This window comes from Scatophagus argus, chromosome 9 (genome assembly GCF_020382885.2).
Source record: "Scatophagus argus isolate fScaArg1 chromosome 9, fScaArg1.pri, whole genome shotgun sequence".
Taxonomy (NCBI): Eukaryota; Metazoa; Chordata; class Actinopteri; family Scatophagidae; genus Scatophagus; species Scatophagus argus.
In genome coordinates, this window is record NC_058501.1 from 2,691,228 (window position 1) to 2,713,179 (window position 21,952).

The 21,952-nt window shown below is 40.6% G+C and overlaps 1 protein-coding gene across 6 annotated transcripts in view; it reads right to left on the bottom strand.

The window, feature by feature from the left end:
• adgrb1a (adhesion G protein-coupled receptor B1a) overlaps positions 1-20,727 on the bottom strand; it is a 138,256-nt gene extending 117,529 nt beyond the window's left edge. For 3 of the 6 annotated variants that reach the window (XM_046399502.1, XM_046399500.1, XM_046399504.1), the window contains exon 1: positions 20,111-20,720. The gene's annotated coding sequence lies outside the window, so the exon portion shown is untranslated. Of the gene's footprint in view, positions 1-20,110 lie in introns of all 6 variants that reach the window. The other 3 variants (XM_046399505.1, XM_046399503.1, XM_046399501.1) reach the window with 2 other exon arrangements.
• Between the last annotated feature and the right edge of the window lie 1,225 nt (positions 20,728-21,952).

Below are 21,952 nucleotides of genomic sequence, written 5' to 3' on the forward strand. Positions count from 1 at the left end.
AACCCTCTGCCCATTGCTGGAGATCCACCCATTTTCTATGCTGCTTATCCATGCAGGGTGATGGGGAGGGTCGGAGCCTATCCTAGCTGACTACAGGTGAGAGGCGGGGTTCACCCTGGACTGGTCACCAGTCAATACCAGGGCTGACACACAAAGACAGACAACCACACACTCACACCTAGGGGCAATGTAGAGTAGCCAATTAACCTAATGTCTTTGGTATTGTGGGAGGAAGCCGGAGTACACGGAGAAAACCCACGCAGGCACAGGGAGAACATGCAAACTCCACACAGAAGGGCCCAGACCGGGATTTGAACCCAGAACCTGCTTGCTGTGAGGGGAGTGGGCTAACCACTGCACCACAGCGCCACCTTTGTTTGAGATGTTGAACAATTTTACATGTTTTCCCATGTGGAATCTTCCGGCAGTCAGGCTTTATATCAAGCCAGTTCCTCCAGAACTTGCACTGACGAACTGTAGCTGTTCAGTCCACACACGCCAAAAAACGGAGGTAAACTAACCAGTACTACATATACTCATATTGTTTTCACTTAACATGCATTATTGTTGTCCCTTATGAATAAGAATAAAAAAACAAATGTTGAAAAAGAGTTTCACAGCATCACCCTAAAAATATGGTTTACCTTCTATGCAAAATGTAGTCTGTTTACTTTTCTCATCACTACATCACTGCATAACTGATATGTTCTGACAAGCTTAATATCTGGTTATTTGTGATGCCACGTGTACGTGCAGTTCAAATATATTGCTGCATTTTCCTTTCAGACTAATTTGGTCTTGGATGTCTGGATTTGGTATAGTCATAACACCTTTGGAGCAGAGCTGTTTTGCAGGTTGTGATGTACAGCTGTAGAAGCAGCTCTGTGTAGGAGTGTGTTCAGTCACACGCCATACTTCATGCATTGCTTTCGACAACATCGAGCACGCTCTGGTCGGCGCTCTCTCTCTCACACTGGTAAAATGGTAAAACACTGCTGCCTTCCCCAAGCGGCATGAGGAAAAAAAAACAAACAAAAAAAAACCTTCTGGTAACACAAATATTTTCCCATGAATTGCTAAAAATCAAATTCCATACTTTTCCATACTGTGTAGAAACCAGCTTATGCTGTCCTCAGCCTAATCACTCAGATAATTCTCAAAACCACATTCTGAAACAGACAGGTTCAGAAACAATGATAAACTCAAGCTCTTTGCAAACAGAAGAGCACAGAATCGAAAGCTCATTTGTGATACAGGCATTTTGAATGAAACAACACTACTACAAAGTTCTCCTCCTTTGCATGAAGTTTAGCGTGCTGGAATCAACCAATGGTATTTGTGTATTTTAGACTCAGTAATAACAACAGAACTGAAACTGAGTCGGGAAAATTCCCATCGTTGGAGCAGCAGTGAAGTCTGACTCTGGGAATAAAGACAGAAGCCAGTGAGGCAGTACAGACCTGCACTGTCCTGTGGTCATCACTCAGCTGGTGTGTGTGTGTGTGTGTGTGTGTGTGTGTGTGTGAGACAGAGAGAGAGGAGGTTTCCCAGGGTTGAAGGGCTCCTTTGAGATGGGCTCTCCTCCTTTCCTCTCATTGCCATGCAAAGGGGACCAGCTGCCTACACTCGGCCGTGACGGCTGAAATATTTACCACTCTGTTTACCAGGGACGTCCTGACAGACAGGCCTGTCCCCCCCAAGCCCCTCCCCCACTTTACCTAAAACTTCATCTCCCCCTCCTTTCCGTCTCCTGTCTCCTCTGTCAGAGCTTCCTATCAGCACCGGCTCCGAGTATCTAACACTGGCTCTGTCAATAATAGATTCTTTGAGTGACAGATTTTAATACTGTCCCATTCTAATGATATTTGCTCTCCCACCAGTGTGTCACCCGCTATCAAAATGTCACAGAGAGATTTACAAGTGCATGAGCTGCCAAACAAAGCTTATTTTAGTCTCAGGCTTTAGGGCGGGGGGGTGGGGGGGAATCCATATATACTACAAATCAATGGGAGGAAATTTATGGCTGGTACCTGTGGACTCAAGATTGCGAATGGCTGGCATACGTACAAAAGAATAAATGACTTGGATGGATTTGATCTGTGTGTGCGTGTGTGTGTGTGTGTGTGTGTATGTGTGTGAGAGAGAGAGCGAGCGTGAATGTATTCTCATCTTTTTTGCTACGATGAATAACAAGTCCGATTAACTAAAATGAACAAAAGCTACGGCAATCTGCAAACTGTGTGGAGATGTAGTGTAGATAAAGACATAATGTGACATTTCCACAGTAAAAAGGTCCAAAAATGACTAGACCTTGGTTATATATTTTGTTGAATGTCCTTACATTTTTTTTCAACAATGTTCCAACCAAGTGTGTTTCATTATGATGAAGTAAGTCGGTGAAGGTGACTAAGCATCACGTGATTAAAACTTTAAAACTTTACCTCATCTGTGAACATTTCTGCCTGAGTCTCAGCAAATAGATTTTCATCTGCAATAGCGGTCTTTCATCAGCAGCAAAGACAACTGATCCCACAATCTGTTCTTCATCTGATGAGATTTTTTGTTTTCATTCTTCAGATTGAGAGACACAAAGTGGCAAATATACGGCAAAATTGATAATTTATCTCAAATAAACTGTTCACTTTCTTGGACTGCCAGAATCAGTGCAGTATGTAGAAATTAGACTGACTGTAGAAATTATAGGATATATGAGATCTCAATACACTTGATGAAGTACCTGGTGCACACACAGAGGGGTGTATACGTAGGGGCTGGGGTGGGGAGGCAGCTGATGGATCGCAGAACATATGGTCTGACTGCACAGTAAGATCACAGAGCTTTTAGCAATCAAACTGGAAGTGCCAAACTGTAAAAGTTCGTGGGGTTAAAATCTTGGCCGTGAAAAGTGTTGGGGACAGTTACCCCATCCTCAGGAAAAACTGCACCGTCTGACTCCATTTCCACAGCTCAGAATGTTAGAAGGCAGACAGCAGAGTTTAAAAATCCCCACGTCTTACTTGTAATTACCACTAGGAGGCTGAAATGAATGCTTCTTCTCACTCGGCAGCTAAGTTTCACTGTGAACCTGACATGACAAAATATTCTTGGTATCTCTTTCTGTACTATATTTGTCATCTCTTTTTCATCTCTCTCTTTCTATCTCCATGCATTTGCTGTCTATGCCACACTCATTTTAAACGCCTTTGGGGTGTTGGTGTGATTCTTCAGTGCAGAAGTGAAAAAACATGACATGCCTTCAGGGCACAATTACCCAATGCCAGCTACTATTACTGTGGTTCCTCTGCAGTCATTCCCTGAGGGAAGGGGCCATGAGCCCACACAGCCTCTCCCTACCCCCCTGAGTAATGGATTTATGATATCCCCCTCTCCATATGGAACCACTGGCCACATATACATAAACAACTGACACCCCGTGCTAGCATTTCTGTTCACCTCATGCGCTCATAAGCCACTGATGTATTCCACTAGACCTGTCCAAAAGCATATATGCATTTTTCTATATGGGGCAATGCACACGGTTTTTACAACTCAAATTACTAAGAGCGATACAGAAGGCAAGACAGTCATCCGTAAGGTGGAAATAAGATGAGAATTGTTCTTGTTCTCCCTCACATCATTATACTGCTACATGTCAGCGTAAGAACTTGGATGCATTCAGAGATTTCTTGTTACTGTTGTATAATTGACTTTTGATGTAACTTGCTGTGTCTATTATACTTTGCAACAGTTTATATTTACATTAAACAGGAGAGGTCGCACCACAATCAGGGCATTTATCCCTCTCTCTCTCTCTCTCTCTCTGTATATGTGTGTCTCTGTAGTGTATGTGTGATCATCAGCAGACTGCAGGGGTAGAGTGAGGTCAAACTGCTAGAGCATCATTCTCTCAGACTGATCAAAAAAATAGATAAATAAATAAATAAAACAAATAAGCCTGCTGAAATGGTTTGCCAAATATACTTTGGCAGCAGTTAATATAATAGGGCAGCCCGAAGTCTTTGTGCGGGAAACACTGCACTGTTATGTGAAGTTAGAAAACAGAACTACCACAACTTCAGCAATTCACTTATAAGGTAGCTTGTGAATGCCCTCAAGAGTGTTAAAAAAAATGCATCTCACCATTAACTATGATTAATAATTAACTGTTATATCACTTATTTAATTTTTTTATCAATCAACAGATCGACTAATGTTTTAGCACCCACATACGAAGCCGAAACTACTACTACCAACACTGAGGTCACATGCTCTTCAGTATTTTGAGACACAACGTGTTGATGAGGCATGTGACTTCTCTTTGGCCAGACCTTTTGGTACCACTCGATAATAAGACGACCCCTATACAGGATTTATAAAAAGTTTATAATTAGGTTTTAGTTAGGGTGTAAACACTTATTCCACAGATTACTCATGATAGGAAAATTCTGCTATTCTTTTAAACTTGGGCTCCATATTTACATATCTTGGTGTGCAAATAATTCATACCTACCAAAGGTTTTGGAAATGAACCAGTAGAGCTCCTCAACTGGCAGCCCCAACAAGGCTGCAATGACTGCAATGTAATACATCTGGGCAACTCCAACCATCAAAGTTATGTCCACTAAAAGTGCTCTTTTGCCACTCACAGGCTGAGGTCGTTATTCTTAGTGTCTGACAAGATTGCAGAAAGGATCCTTACAGAGAGAGCAAGAGCAAAAATCCTTTTTATCTAACCAGAAATACAAGTCTTGCTCGAGGAGAGGTCTTAGTGTTGTTGCAGTTGTTTTCTTGGCTTGACATGTCAAAATCAGCAAAATTTTCAGCCATGACATTGGAAATAAATTCTTGCTCACAGTTTCTCTCTGTAAACTCCAAACTCTGCGTCGTCACGCAACAACTCGCATTTGTAGCAAGCAAGAGTAAAACAGATGAGGTAAACAATATTGACAAAACCTAGGTGTATGAATCTGGCGATTTGATATGTTAATTTGATTTGCCAAATGAAGCTATGAAGATATGCTGATGGTAGTTAAACGGCAGTAACTTGTTAGCAAATACACTCTCTTGACAAAAATATTGGGATGGGGCTGTTTTTAAAGGGCTGAGCTAGGACCCTTACTTCCAGTGAAGGGAAATCCTAATGCTTCAGCATACCAAGACATTTTGGACAATGTTATGCTATGCTTCCTCCTTTGTGGCCACAGGACCTTTTCTATTCCAGCATGACTGTGTCCCAGTGCACAAAATAAGGTCCATAAAGGGTGAGTTGGGTGAATTTGGTGTGGAAGAACTTGACTGGCCCGCACAAAACCCCGACCTCAAGCCCATCCAACACCTTTGGGATGAACTGGAGAAGAGATTGTGAGCCAGGGCTTTTCATCCAACATCAGTGCCTGACATCACAAATGCTCTACTGGAAGAATATGCAAAAATTCCCACAGAAACACACCAAAATCATGTGGCAAGCATTCCCAGAAGAATGGAAGCTGTTAAAGCTGCAGTGTGGTCTTTGTATTCAGAATGCGAAGTCAATTAAGTCCCTGTTGGCGTAATGGTCGTCCAACACCTTTATCTATATAGTGTATGTGACGAAGCTGACAGTTATAAATGGTGGCTGCTGAAGAAGACGAGTAAGCCAAGTAACCAATGAGATCTAAGAATTCACAGTAAGGGTAACTGTTGGTCACTGTTGCCCTTTTTATCATGTGTTATGACAGCTTATTAATGAGGTAAAAAGTGTTTATTAAATAGTGATTTATAAAGTTAACAACCTAATAAATAAATTAATCATAAACCATTCATGATTTTTTTTAATAAGGGAAGTCTCATTGCAAAGTGACACCAGTCTTTTTTTTCCTGACAGTTGAGAGAAACCTTCAAAGCAAGTTTTCAGTGTACAAGTATGGATAAGCTGGGAGGGCTGGGGAGAAGGCAGGGCTTAGACTGTTGCATTTTAAAATCTCTAGTTACGTCGTAGTCTCATTGTGTTTTCTTTGATGCTAATTAATGTACAACATTCATAAAGCAGGATACACATGGCTGAATATCTTAAGTGTTTTGTGGGGTGTGTGCTGTGTTACTTTGAGAGACAGAATGAGTATGTGTGTCCCTGGTGGCTGGCCACAGTGTACATGGCTGATTACACACATTGACAGGCTCGCTTCATCACCGCACACTGAGCCTATGGTAGATACCTGCCCAACCCCACCTCTCCTTAACTCACAGCACATTTAGTCTCTGTGGTAAACTGTGTTTCGATTGCCTCGCCCAAACTTTCAGTTCTCCGTTCTCACAAAGCAGACATTCCCATCCACATTGTACTTCCACTGTGTAACCCCACATTAAAGTAATGGACTGTGGCATTTTCATTTAAATTAATGTCTGTTTTGCTGCTCTCATATAGATGGAAATAAAAGAGTAGCTAGCTGATAAAAGTTTGAACAGTTGTTGTTCTGAGAACAGAGCTTGTGAGGACTTTATTCAGAAAATCCATTGGGTTCACAGCAAGTGAAGCATGTCGTGTTTCCCATTTCTTTGTTCGAGCTAGAAGACTTGGGTTGTTAGCATGAGCAGCGACTGAGCAGACAATGAAAACAAAACAAAAAAAAATCTTGTGTGTTCTTCCAGCAGAGATAATGCTTTAGAGGTTCCAGAGAGGGCAGATGGTGGAGAGCGTGAATCAACAGCCAGCAACAAGAATCACTTCCAACACGTTTAGCTTCTTCATCAGACACCAGGGAGGGGGAGGTGGTTCACGAGCCACTTGATTTGGTATTTGCCTGTTGTCATTTCTTGTATACTGCTCTCACTTTGACCCAGAGCCAAAACAAATCAATGGTTCTGGATCAAGCAGGTTCCTGTTTGGCAGCCTGGTATTCTACTGTACAGAAAGACAGCGACTTCTGTTTCTCTGCCGCCTGGAAAGCTACCCGATCTGATGTTAGCGGAGGTTATCAGCCTGCTGACACTGTGTCAACATAGCCTTCTAAACCTTCACAGTCTAAAAAAAGGGCTTCTTTCGTTAGATCCATTAGCACTTTTCACCTGTAAATGTAAAATGCAGATTCATCCTGCCACGGCTGCCAAATGGCTATTGAAAGAGAGTGACAAGCCAATCAGTGGGCCTGCACACAAGGCAAATTATAATATGTGCTAATGGAAACCAAAAAACTGTGATAAGTGATGCAGTGCATAACTTACGTGGGAATTTTCATGATGAAAAACCCACAAATTCTGAGCTGTTCCTCCCTTCAGCTCTACAGTGCTTTTTAGCCCCTTAGAGTTTGTTGTTTTGGTTTACTGGTTTGCTCCCATCGACCTTTTTTCCAGCAGCAGTAAGTAGCTGCTTTAAGAAACAAGTCTCAAACAAACCTACTGTTCACAGCCTGACTGGAACCAAACAATTTGTTTCCAATATGAACTAAATAGTAATATGTCAGTGTTATTGTTACAGTGCTGCTCCTTCCAAGTGGAATAAATGAATAAATAAATAAAAATCAAATCCCATATATCTCCATCAAAACAAATTTAATTTTAGATCTGTGATATCAATTATATTTTCAGGAGTAATCATTTGTCAGCGTCACCCCATATACCCTGCAGGCTGGCCAACGTGAAAACATCTGGCCTCACCCCACCTACAGGTAACATGCTGAGGCAAAGTCAGTCTGACCTTTTGGCTCCATTACAGGCGGTAAGTATTTGGCTACTTTTACGATTATTAACATATTTTCGTTTGCATGAATTACTGCAATATGTTTAGAAAAATATAAAATGTAGAGAGGTTGTGACTATTTCACCAATTCCACATCATCCTCCAACAAACCACATTGGTAAATAAATCTGTATATGATTTTGTATAAATAGTAAGTGAATATCTGTCCTCGTAGCTGGGGTATTCTGGCTTTACAGCTGTATGGGGGAGGAAGTGGAGAAGTTGTCATCTTCCATCCGTCATCCTTCTTAATATATTTCAATGATCAGAATCAGCAACTTGGCCAACATATGAATTGATGGGTATTGGCTAAAATAAAGCTGGTCAAAATCAGATTCTTTCCTATTGAACTCGACTGTGCATTGTCCTGTTCACCCTGCTGGTGTTGGGGGGGGGGGGGGTGAACAGGACAATGCACAGCATAGTATTTCAGAACATGAAAAGGTATTTGGTTGTAATGGTGTGGGTAACTATTGATTTCACACAGCGAGGCTGGCAAGATGCATAGATTTGTTGCCAGGAGCAGTGCACATTGTCAAGTTGCCAGTCACGTTGACCAGTTAAAATGATAAGCTTGCAGAAGCTCAAATTGGATGCAGCTGTATTTTATTAATTCCCGAGTTACTTGAAAAACATGAAACTGGTGGTTGTCAAGTGGTTTCAAGAGTGATATCCTCTGCCAAACTGACTCTGCCATTAATAATTTAAGACTAAAAATGAATTGATTTTTTCACTATTTAGATCAAATAGGTTGTGAGAAATAAGCTTTACCAGAATTAGCCACAACAGTCGTTATTTCAACGTGTTAGATACAGATAAACAGAACTTAACTTATGTGAATTTAAGTATTGGATTGCAGTAAGGAAATTTAAAATATTCTGTGAATATGGAAAATAGTGTTGCAACAAGCAGCTTTTAAAAGAGTCAAACTCCTTAACTGCTGGCTGTGCCCTCCATCAGTATCAAGTATCCGCTTGCTTCAGGACGGAAGGAAAAAAAAAACAAAAAAAAAAAAAACCTCCCACTTCTCCTGAAGACTTGAGTCAATGACCTGAGAAGACTGTCGATAAAGCTGGGGAGGGGTAAAGAGATATCACTGGGCTCCACAGACTCTGAACAGTGACACAGCCTATCACTGTCAGAGGCTGAACACTGACCAACACCATCCATCAGGAGAGGAGAGGAGAGGAGAGGGTGAAGGGCAGGAAAGGACGGGAAAGTGGACTTAAAACATTGGAGCTAAGAAGAAAAGAGCACAGAAGATCAAATTTGAGAAGCGATAACATGAGAGACTGAGGGCGTAGATGATGAAAGAGAGTGAGCGCTGGATCAAGTAGGATAGATCTGAGAGGACAACAGGTAGGAGCCACAATGGAAGAAAAGAGAGTGAGACAAAAGAGGTCAACGATTTAAGAAGACAGGAGAAGGGAGGAGGTAAAAGGAGAGAAGATGAGATATTTGAGGGAATAAACTTAATAGCAGAATATGATGTGGAGGAAAAGAAATTAGGAAAAAGTGGAACATGAAAGCTAGTGGGAAAAATAAGAGTGCCCAGGTATTTGTTGTTAGAAGAAAGGAAAAATGTAGATCTCTCAAATTGCACTTGCTTGTTTTGCTTTTAATGTCTTTCTTTGTCCACCATTAGCTCCACATGACAGAGCATAAGAGCAAATCAACAAGTGCTCAAGTAGACAAAATATGCCGAGCTCAATATGCAGCTGCAATGTCCTATAAGTGGAGAAAAACAACACTGCTAATGTAATGAGGTGGAACATGGGAGGGTCACAAATAAATGCTTCACTTCAGCAGAGCTGCTGTACAACACAGCTGACAACAGCAGATTGGACAGTCAGCACTTCAGACCCACATGTCCTTTTTCTTGGAGACAAAAAGTTTACGAAGACGTTTATCTAACAGAAGACAAATTGCCACCAGATGCGTTCTGGATATATATGGACCTCTGTTAGGAGAAATCTCAAGCTGTGTGACAGCCAAGTCCCCACAAACAGCTGTTTTTGGAGTGTCTGACTGCAAGAAAAGGACAATAAAAGTGGCCCGCACTCGATATTACAGTAGATCAGCACTACTGATCTATACGTCTCAGCATCACAATCATTATCACCCTTCCATCGTCTTCAGCTGTGGATCACCCATCTACAACACATGACATCTATTTATGGTTTCACCAGCACAACCATATGGGATTTTCTTTAGTCTGCATCAAAGCTGTAGACTTGAGACCTCAGTAAGGATTACAGTATGGAAAAATATCGCTTGAGGTGTGCGGTGGCTAGCACTAGCGCCTCACAGCGAAAAGTCTGGCCTCTTCTGTGCAGAGTTTGCATGTTCTCCCTGTGTCTGGTTTCTCCGGCTGCTCTGGTGAGCGTGTGCATGTGTGGTTGTCTGTCTTTGTTTGTCAGCCCTGTGACTGATTGGCGACCAGTCCAGGGTGTACCCCACCTTTCACTCGTAGTCAGCTGTGATAGGCTCCAACCCCGCTGTGACCCTGCATGCATACGCGGTATAGAGAATGGATGAATGAATGGATGGGTGGTCAGTGGGGGGAGACTCTACTTGTTTGAAAGTCTGATCATATGAAAGCTTATGAGAAAATGACCTGACTCCCTTGCTACTTATTATTATTACACAATTGTTTCCCAGTTAGTTTATAGTCTTAGCAGCTACCTTGTAATTGACAACTTACTTCTACTGCATGTCCTTGAGCTATCAGTCAGATCCAATCCAGACAGAGGCATAATAATATGTATCCTCCCCAGCTCAACCGCCTCATCCAAATATGGCTACTTCTGGCTTCAAAAAAAGTTTGAAGTTGAAGTTCAAAACATCAGTGCTCAAACCAATGGGTGACATCACTGTCACTCTTTCCACTGTTTATCACCCATTCTATGCACTTAACTTGAATGTTGCTCTGACTTGAGATTTGATTTGAACTTGCCTTAATGGATCTGTGATTTGACTCAAAACACAATTTGACAAGTTTAAGCTTAAGATTTTACTTGAATTTATGGTCTAAAAAAATTGATGCATAATTTGAAGCATCCTTAGACACTCAAGTCTTGACCTAAACTTGCCTTGATAGATTTGAGACTTGAATCTGACTTGCTTTTAAGGACTTGAACTCAAAAACACAAAATCAAAGTGTAACAAATACGAAAGCAAGGATCATTCAAGGCAAGACCAATTATTAATTATCTTCACTAATTGATTATTCAAAATATAATGTTTGTGACATCCAGCCCTCCAATGAAATAGCACTTGCTAAAATTTCTGCATTATGTAGTGATTGATAGAGAGCTTTGTCATATGCTGCAAAGAAAAATCAGCTGAAGCTCGATAACAGCAAAGCCAATGAGCTTGTGACGACACAGTTTCGAGGTGAACACCAAAGATTAGTTATTCACCAATTCAGTATGTGACCAAACGTGAAATATGGTCATCAGTTTTTTTACCTTCTGGATATAAAATGTCAGCACTTTTTATCATAATATACATTTTGTGTGAAAATTTGTCATAATTAGTGCATGAATGCAGTCTATCCTTGAGTCTAATTAGACATTAGTGACAAATTTGAAGAAATGGGATGGACAAACAACTGGAAAACATAATGCCTATGGTCATGATGGAATAATTTAATGAACTCTGCATTAAAATTTCTAGGGAGGGTTATCTCTCTGGTCAAACATGTGATATTTAAAAAAAAAATGGAGGTAGAGTTTTGTTTTGCTAAGAGTATATGTTTAGGAAAATTCTAGTATTTGCTTGATGCATCAGCAAACATATGTAAATTCAAGTACAGTACAACATCAACATGAAGAACAACAGCAGCAGTGAAGCCAATCCCACATCTGGAGAAGTGTGCCGTTCAGTGGGGAGAGTAGTAATAACCCTGATTAGTTCCACTGCTCATGGCTGCTTATGGAGCTTCCAGGGGAGAGTTGAATAGAGATGGAAATCAGGGCTCAGCTACGGATGATTATCTAGCCACTCCAGATCAAAGATTTCCCTCAGTCTCATCACGGAGGATAAAGAAAAGATCATTTCACCCTGCACTATGAAAATACCTGTGTCTGTTTTATTGAGATAATCTGAAAAAGAGCGACAGGGCTGCATTTGAGCGTACGATCATCAAACAGAGGTGGCATGCATCTGCATATGTGCAGGTTGAGGAACAAATGGTTATCATGATATAACTGATCAGCAGAGATTTATAAGGAAAAAGAATGCTTCTGAAAATGGTTATTAGACTATGCATGAAGCTATCATTATTTAATGAATTAATTAATGAAGTGCCAAAAGTAAAAAAAGTGAAAGAAATTACAGCATAATGTGTTAATAAGAACTCAAATTTTAAGCCAGAAAAAGGGTCACGACACTGCTGAGAAAGCTGTGGAGGAAGCAGAGTGAACCATCTGTGATTCCTCAAGCAAGGTGTCTATGTACAGTATGTGCGTGGGGGGGAAAATGCCATGGACATGCCTACACGTATGTGACTAATTTCTGTGGCATTTCTTCAACTCAGCACACAGAATGTCAGCGTTAAAAAGCTGACAGGGTTCCGAAGAGAAGTTGGGCTTCATTTGAGATTTTATTCAGCATTAAAATCAAGTGTACACTAACAGTGAAGGCTTTGAACACAGCCACCTTTCTTCGTGCGAGATCAAACTAAACTTTACTTAGGGTATCAGCAGAGAAAAAGAACAAGTAAAACAGACAGTTTGAGACTATGCTGTACATGAATATGAATTCAATACTATTCAGGAACAAATGAACAAATAACAATAATAATTATGACAAAAACTAACAAGCTGGCCTGAATTTAACAAATGACCTGTAATTTAGATGATGTTAACATTTTTCAATACGTTGTTAGGACACAGCACTAACGCTGTCCAACGCCGCCTCGACTGTAACTCCTGACTGGTGCGATAATAAAGCTGAAGCAGATGGTATTTGTTGGTATCATCTGATTCCCACTCCATCTCACAATATCTCAGTGCAAACAGAAGTCTGATAATGTAGTGCAACCCTTCCTGGTGAAAATGCTGTTAAAGGTATATTTGAGTCTCAGATCAAAGGAATAGAAGGTAAAGCTTATATTCACGTTGTTAATACGAATAAGGCAAAATTGGAAAACTGAAAATACATGTGGCAAAATTACAGAGCCATGTTATGACCAGGACGTAAAGCTCTGTGAGATTTAAGCTACGCTAGCCAATTACGTTGTGGTCTTTTGTCCCACAGATTATTATTTCATATGATGGGATGAGAAGGTAGAGTTTGGCGGTAGGCGATTTTGCAGATGGGCCTGTCTATCCCATTAGAAGTTAGAAATGGTACTGCTATTTTTTATTTATTTATTTGTTTGTTTGTTTATATTCATTTGTGATTGGTGGACAAGATGCTCATGTTGGGGTGAGCTGAGCCCACCCCCGCCCGCAGCTGCTGCCCACCTAGGTCGGTTTGTTGTTTGAAGCTTCCAGAGGAGCTGAGGTGTGAAGGTGTTTCCTCTGCTTCTAACACACTTGCTAACATGAGGACAGAAATAGCAGGCAAGAGAATCCTGCTAATTGAAGACCTTGACTCACAGTGATGCAGCTCAGATCCTAACATGCTGTAACTGCTACTACATGAAGTTTCCACAGTTATATGTGCTCCTAAAGCATAAACTTGTTTCCTGATATATTTGCCTTTGATCAGGAGTAACATCACATTATTTACATGCCATCAAATGTCATCAGATGCATTATATCAGAGGTGAAAATGAGCACAAAATATAGCAGAATTGAGTTCTAATAAATTACTAAAATGACCCTACTATGAAATCATTTTCTACACAAAGAATTACCTTTTTTACCAAACGGGCTCCAGTATTTATGACTGGCATATTTTTGGCCTGAAATACTGAAAGTCACCTGAAGGTTCCACCTTTGCCTGAAGCTACTTAAATGTAAAATCGAAAACCGAAAACCAGGAAAGATTCCACTGAGACTTCAACCTCGTTTGCAGGTGAGACCTCAGGTGAGACAGCAACACAATCACATAACTACAGAGTGGAGAAAACAAAAGAATTTACAGCATGACACAAATCTCTAAACAGAAAAAATGTAAAATAGAGTTCAGGGACTCAAAGTCCCTGTTCTAACCCTTAGCTGGAGGGCTATAGCAGAATTTATCCTCAGTTACTCTGTTCTTTTGAAAAAAGTCTTTTTGTAAGTTATTCCAGACGACAGCATACCTAAATGCTTTTTTTATCCAGTTCAGGTCAAATCTCAGCTCTATCAGAGAAAAGAAGAGTCTTTTGAACTTAAACCAAATGCAGCCCACAGACAGACGTGATAAAGACCCAATAAGTAAGATGGACACAACCTCAGGATGGCCTTATAAATAAATGTCAGGCAGTGAATTGATCTCTGCATATAAAGAGATGACCATCCAACCATCCAACCACGGCATACAAATCACAGTGAATAATAACAGTGTAATAAATTAGCTACCAGTGTCAACTCTTTTTTTGACAGACAATGAAGAGAATAGGAGGAGTATTGGAATCTGAAACACAAGTTTCAAGAGTGTACACATGAAGTTTAAAAGGAAGCAATCTCAACTGGTTTGCTTTACGATCTTAAAGTCTGCCCATGCCAGCATTTACTTTCTTTCATCAGGATTCAGGGACAGCTCACCTGGTGAACCTGAGCTCCTTCAGTGTTCAACCGCAGCTGAGCAGGGCATGATTGTGTCTTCTGTATCATGATAAGCCTACAGTATATACTAACAAAACCTGGTCAGTGCAGAAGGTATTTTGTCTTATAAGTCGGAAGGTTTTTACATATTGATCAATATTTATCAGAACAGAATGACATAATACAACATATTAACATTATACATTGTGATGTGATGATATATTGAGTAATGCAAACATTTAACTTTGCAAACATGTTCTATCTGCCTTAACATGTTATTAAAATAAAGATATGGTCAGAGGAATGGAACATTTTCAGGTGATGGAGAAGACACCCACCAACCATCTTAAACTTTTTAGAAATCCAAGCCACTTCCACATAACTGACATTATGTTACACTTTTTGACAACACTTTCCTCAGCTTTGGAGGAAAACATTGGTCCAATTTCAGCTCTTCAGTGTGACGTGCTCCGTACGGGCTGTACAAAACAAACCAGGCGTGGAAGAGGGGGCAGCGAGTTACTGAAGACATCAAACCTCTGCAAGTTTGTGTTCTGCTCTTTCAACAGATGTTTGATAATTTGACCATACTGTCTTCCTCTTGTTTCAGTGGTGGATAATGAGCATCACTGACTCCTATCATAGTCTTTTTTCATTCTCTCTGCTTATTCTCTCCCTGAAGTTAGTGCTGTCCACTGCGTCCCGTAGTTGTATATATTATATACATATTTTTCCTGTTTTCAGGAGGACGTCCACTTTTATCAGCCGTACCTCAAGCAACGTTTGAAGGTGGAAAGTGGGCATGTACTTTGAAGTGCAAGCCGATAACTGCTGAATGACTAGCTGCTGTCTCATTGTTTATGCTGTGTGACAAAAGCTTATCACTGTAACTGACATGAATTTTTTTCACGACCCCCCCTGCCAGGACTGTCTTACTGTTCAGCTGTAATAGAGCGTAAGAATGTAGAGGTTGGGGTGACCTTAATCAGTTTTAACAGCTGTGATATCTATCAGCAATGTAGTGGTCAAACCATTTGCTGTGTGTTTAGACAACTCAGTAGTCTGAAACCTTTTTTGTTTGATAGTCAATATTGTATAATGCTTTAGATAAATCAATAACCAGTGCTGAACAACATGTTTTCCTAGACTTAATTATACCACTCACCACTTTTAAATCTGCAGTACATGTACTATACTGATTTCTTCTCACTATCAGCTCAGTCACTGGGTCTCTACATGTTGGCCAGTAACCTACGAGGAGTTTGGAAATAGCTCATCAATATTTTCAGGGGATTTCCTGGGGGATCAATAAAAGCCTTTTGTTTTTTGGGGTTTTGCAAGACAAAAAGGTTGAAATTATTTGTAATGCATTTATTAAATACGTATTAATATATTCACAAAGCTTAGAAATATCTTCACAGTTACGATTTGTGTTAAGACTGATGTAGAGTCTGCACAAGATTTGTATTTTAATGCTTATAAAGATCTTTGTCAGGCGGCGAGGACTCAGTTTATGCTTGGCTGCTCTCTGGACATTTGTGTCTCTAGACAAAAGGCAGCACGTAGCACCTTGTTTATATGCCTTTGCAACAGGAATGATTAAGCGATCATAGAGTTTGGTCCCCACGTCCAGCTCTCACAAGACAGCTGTCATTTCATTCGAGACTTAGGAGAGAAATAAATCGAAGTAAAATTTAGAATTTCATCTGCTTGGAGTGAATCACTGCCTGCCCACAAGTTATGCAAAACTGCGTGACATTCCTTGACATTATATGTAAAATTTTGTGTGGAAGGTGTTTTATTTCTCAAGTGTCTCTGTGACGACTAGCTCTACATATCAGGAACTGTCTAGCAAAAGTGCATGCATAATTCTTATAAAGAGACCAAGCATAAATTCAACCCGCCCACTCTTTCCTAGTTGAAATTTACCACTGAAAGTAAAACATTCTGTGTGCTAGCTAGATGACTAGCCTTGCAATTGGTTGCTACATTTTGTCACACATGCGTTGCCTGTCTGTTTGAACACCTACATTGGCTCATATTGGCATCAGACACCAATAACATCCTTGATATGAAATGATCATTTAAAGCAATCACAACTAAACAGCGATTCAGAATTGAGCATGAGGGCTGAAGCATAGATGGAGCCATTGAGGCTCTCTGTGGTAAAGCTTTGTGGCTGTTACATGGTTGTCAGCCTAAGTTCCTGTCTCACTCCACACATTGGCCAAGCCTCATTAAGCACCCTTCCCAAGATCCTTGTTTAGTCCCTAATTAGAAGAGCCAGTGGTGTTGTAGGATCTGGTCAACCTCCAAGTCGCTTCAAGCAAAGATATTCTCCAAACAGCACTGTTGAGAAGCCATTAGGAACTTTCAGGACATGGGATATTGGCATGTTTCACCTTTAAAGTGTTTTCACAGTGTGAGTGTGTGTGTGTGTGTGTGTGTGTGTGTGACTAGCCTTTCTGTGCTGACTGATTGCTGTGTATTTAGTCCAAAGCTTGGTGGGTGTCGCACACAAAGCAATGTGTGGAGCTCAGAGGCAGCAGAATAGCACTGTCTGTCTATGGCACACAGCCCTCTGTCTACAGTCCCTCTCTATCTGGCCTTTAATCCATCTTCTATCGTCCCGCTGACTGTCTTCTCGTCACCCATCTATTCATCTCCCCTCTTTCAATGACTCCCTCTGTTTCTCCCTCTCGCTGTCTCCTCTTCCTCTCTCTGATGTCACAAAATTCAGATATGAGGTTCTCTGATAGCACACAGCCTTGGACACTGTGGCCTTGTTTGGAGGGGAGTGATCAGAGGATGAGAAGATGGAGAGAAGTGCGGTATTTTCCGAGGCATAGGGAGGATGTAAGACGCAGAAACAAAGGGCGACATCTAGGTTAAAAAAACATGCATGAATGCCTCTGAAAAGGCCCGTGTTGTGTCGCCGGCTTGTCTCATCCCTGTGACTCTGAGCCAGCCGTGCCTGTCAGGGCACTACTGTTGAGTCTGTTTCTGTTATCTGCTCTTTTTCTTGCGGATAAAGCAGCTGACTGCTAATATCCGTACCTGGGGGTGGGTTCTCAAACCATGAACCTGGCACATGCCCCAGAAATGCATGTGTTGTCATAGGAGCAGACAAGTCTTGTACACTTGACTCGCCTTAGAATCGTATGGCAGGCCTTACAAGGATTTTAGTTGCGCTGAAAATAAAAGCACTTTATTTGCAACAAACTACAATAAAAGTGCCATAAAAATCTGTTGAAAATCTTTGTAGCTTCATGTGTTTATGATGCACATAATGTATAAGTGGGGCCACTGCCTGTAAGGTCTTGTACATTTGTACATTTTAATATTAAAACAAAGTCAAATATAAGTTGAAACAGCTGTGACACACACTTTGGGGAATGCAAACAGGCGTCACAATCTCAGTGACATACGTTAAAGGTATTTCTGTGGGTTTTAATATGATGGGAAGGAACTGTTGCCTGGAGACAAAACCTCTGATGGAGATGGAGGTTGTACACCGCTAAGTGAAGGATCAGTAAAAAATACAAAACCTGAACACTACACAGAGGAACTAGAGGCATCAACGTGTCAATGACACGTTTAAACAATTTGACCTTTAAATGCCTAAAGTTTATGCACCCCTGAGTAAACATGCACTGTTGGGATGCTTTAAAAAGCTGCTGACTCAAAAGACTTTCATGAATCACACTTCAAGTAGGACTTTTAAGACTTTTTTAAGACTTTGCAGTTTTTATAGCAACTGATTTGAGTCTGGAGATGTACTGTATCAGCCAATATGGTATACTCTTCCAGTCACTCCCAACGGGTTGACTTTGCTGCATTGTGGGTATGAACCTTCCTATATTATGACAAACAAAACAGTAACGACCATATAAGCTTCTGCACTTTCCATGTCAAGAGCTCAATTGACAATTTGCTTCTTTATTATTTTTTTTAACACATTTAAGACCATGTTCTCTCACCTGCTAAGATAACACACTGTTCCATGAAAATATACAGTATATTCCTGCCATTTAAGCACTGAAAGCCAACATTATGCTGCGCATAAGCTAGTGGAAATTTAACCTGACTTCCCAAGAGATGGGCATATGTGTTTTTACAGCGCCCCCAGTAGTGTGATCCTGTTGCTGGCAAAGCTCTGAGGTTTGACTAAGATCCATCCAGGGCATTTTTTTTCTTAATGTCAAACAAAGTAAAATGTACAGGGAAGTATATTATTTTACCCAAACCCTAAACAGCAGGTAAATCCAATGGGAATGCTATTTTTAAAGTTTTTCATAAACAGCAGCCTTCATCATTTTTGCGCATGCATATGCAACATGCCACATATTTGGAGTCTCTCTGCAGTACAAAAAAAAAAAAAAGATGAGGGAGGCTCCTCGCACCAGAAGGGGACAGTGAATGACAAACCATTTTGCTGCGAATAAGACTGCTGGCCATGAATGAGCGATACCAAGCTGACTGAAAGTGCGCCACAGCAATAGGCTCAAAGCGTCCATCTGCCTACTCCACTGCAAAGAAATCAGCTACGTGCCTCTGGTTTCTCCCACAAGCATCACTGGGCATGATATCACCCCGCCTTATCATCATGTCTTACATGATATGGCTTGAGCACTTTCTCCGTGTATTTCAGCAGGTGAATAATCATGCAGGATTTCTTTTAAGACAAGTCGTTACATGCGTTCGGTATATATGCCAATAAATCAACTGAATGTGGTAAAAAAAATATATTTAATGACTTAAAAGTTTGTCTTTTTTTAAACTATGTCTATAAAGCTCTCCACCCTTCACATGTAGACTTTAGCTTATCCAAAATGTTTGCCCACATACGGAATGCTTTCTCTTGGATGGGGGGACCCGAATACCAAACTCCATTAAAAAACAATATCACATTTAAATGCAGCCTTGCTTATCGGCAAAGCTATGCGCTGTTTTGAAATGGCATTCTGTGATGAGAACTTCTAAAATCACATCACATGCGACGGCTAAAGAAAGAAAACAACAACAACAACAAGAAGAACGTTTTGGCTGAAATTTAAACTCCAGCAGTCGATGTTTGGAACCAACAGAGAAAGTTTGAATGTATATATTTACTGAAACAAATCCTGGTGGGTGTGTTTCACTGGTGCCGATTCAAAGAGTTGCGCTTAGTCGTTTTAAGAAAAATCTCTTAAATGGCGCTATGAATAGAAATCAACCAAAGACTCGTTAAATTATACAGTATTTAAATAAAGCCAGACGTCCCTGTCTCCCCACAGAAACGAGCCTCCTTCCTTCCTTCCTCCCTTCCTTCCTCAGGGGCTGAGCGAGCAGCCCAAACGGCGGCTGTCCGCCACCGGTGCGACTCCCTGAGCACAAACCGTTTGGGCGTGTGAGACTTGAAAACACAGCGCTACTCCCCAACCTAACCAAAAACACATCACATTATAAGAGGACCCCAACAACTAGAATAAGTCACCAGAAGGTAAAGGCTACTAACTTATCTTCTTTTTCTTTTTCTTTCTTTTGCTAATTTGCCCCCAAACCGATTACTGTGAGTGCAAAGCTTACGAGCATCTCACCAAAACAAAACGCAGAGGCAACAAGCTGTGCCGAGACGCGTGGACACACTACAGCACACCTGAAGGTGAGCAGTGTGTCAGTAACAGGTAAACAATACAACAAAGTAAGAATTTACCTTGAGTAATTTACCAGTCCCTTTGATGCATACTGTCGGCGGTCAGAGCTCGATGCGTTCACGGGGCATTCACCAACTCCAAAAGCCTGTAGATAGTCCTAGGATAAGTCCACAGCAAGCGTTATAATAAACGGAAATTTCCGCATCACACTGTGCAAAATAAACGTAACGTTACTGGGAGAAGAAGGTGAGAGGAAACTCGGTGAGTACTTCTGAATGTCCGTTAGTTCCGACTGTGCTCCCAGTGCGTAAAACGGGTTCAGAAAATTCCGAGCGTGTTCACGGACTGTTCTGTTCTTACATTGTTCCAAAATGAAATATCCTAAGCTCCTCTTTAATTTCTGAAGAGAAAATCCTTTTTTGTTTCTTTTTTTTTTTTGAAGATAGTTGATGTGTTTGTTATTCCAGAAAATGTGAGATTTGTCTCAAAAAGTTGAACTCCAAATCTAAAATCCTCACCGTCTTCAGGTTATACAGTCTTCCAGGTGTATGTGAAGGTTTAACGGAGCGGCAAATCAAAGAGGGCTCGCGCGCATCTCGGAAACCGCCGTCCCCAGCTCGCGGCTCTGGAGCGTCCTTGTCTGTCTGTGTGTCCGCGCGCAGCAACAGCCGGATTCCTTATTTGGAAGCCCGGGGCTCGCGCTACTGTCAAGACAGAAGTTATACCAAAATGACTTCCAGCTAAGTCTTTCAAAATAAAAAATATAAAACATAATTGGGGGAAACCCATTTCACAAGGGAGTAACTGAGCATAAATCAGATTTACACAAACACAGTTTTAATAAATAATTTGAAATTAAGAATTAGTTCTCATTTGATGTGAATACGTTCTATTTATTTATTATTTTTATCTTTACTGTTTGTCTTCTTTCTTTCTGTTAATACCACAATATTAAGAGTAGATGTGCAGATAAATGATGCAGTCAAAAAGAAATTTACTAATAAAGTAAATAGTGTTATGCTGTTTAATTTATTATTATTTTACTTGTTTATTTTATTTTTTGAAGTAGAGTTACCACGTGCCTCTTAGGTATTCATAACCACAAAAATGTACACATTCTGTAGCCACTTCTTACCAGCTCTTTGCTTTTGTACTACAAATTCAGTTTATATTTAATGAAATATGTGACTGTGACAACTTTTTTTGGTACGCTGTCCATGCTTTACATTATGGTGGTGCAGGAAAAACAGTTATGAAAGCCCATGCAATAAACAAAGGCTTCTCCCTTGGGACTGCTTTTATTTTGAAGGTAAAATAACCCAATTTCCTGTGAGATTCTGCCTTCATTGTGTTCAAAGCTGAGGTGGGGGGGGGGTTCCACTCAATAGAAAATTCACCCACCAGCCCCCTCTTCTGGAGTCAAAAAGCGTCAATTGGTATGTTGTGGCAGGTGTGTGCCACCACCTACGTTTACCACACAAAGAGGAAAGGTTAACTTTTTTTTTCCTTTTTTTTTTCTTTTTCAGGACAGGCATTTAAATATGTTGCTGCTCCTACTGAAGATGTGAAGTCATGTCCAGAATAGTGAGTGTAAGAATTCAGAGCTTATATCATCCTGCGTTACAATTTCCACATGGCAGGTTGTGAAGGCATCATCATGGCAGTTGTACACAAAGTATCTTTAGTTCTGATTGTTCATGAAGGGATTTCTTCAGGGTAAAATCACACATCAGACTATATTAAGAGAACAAATACCTGAAGGTTAAATTAAATGACTTAAAAAAGAAAAGAAGAAGAAAAATTGAGCTGAGCAGAAATAAACAAAGATGTCTTTCCCGTAAGTCCAACTTTCTGTTCCCTGTGTGTCCATTCAGCTGCCTTCAAGTATTAAGAGCACATGG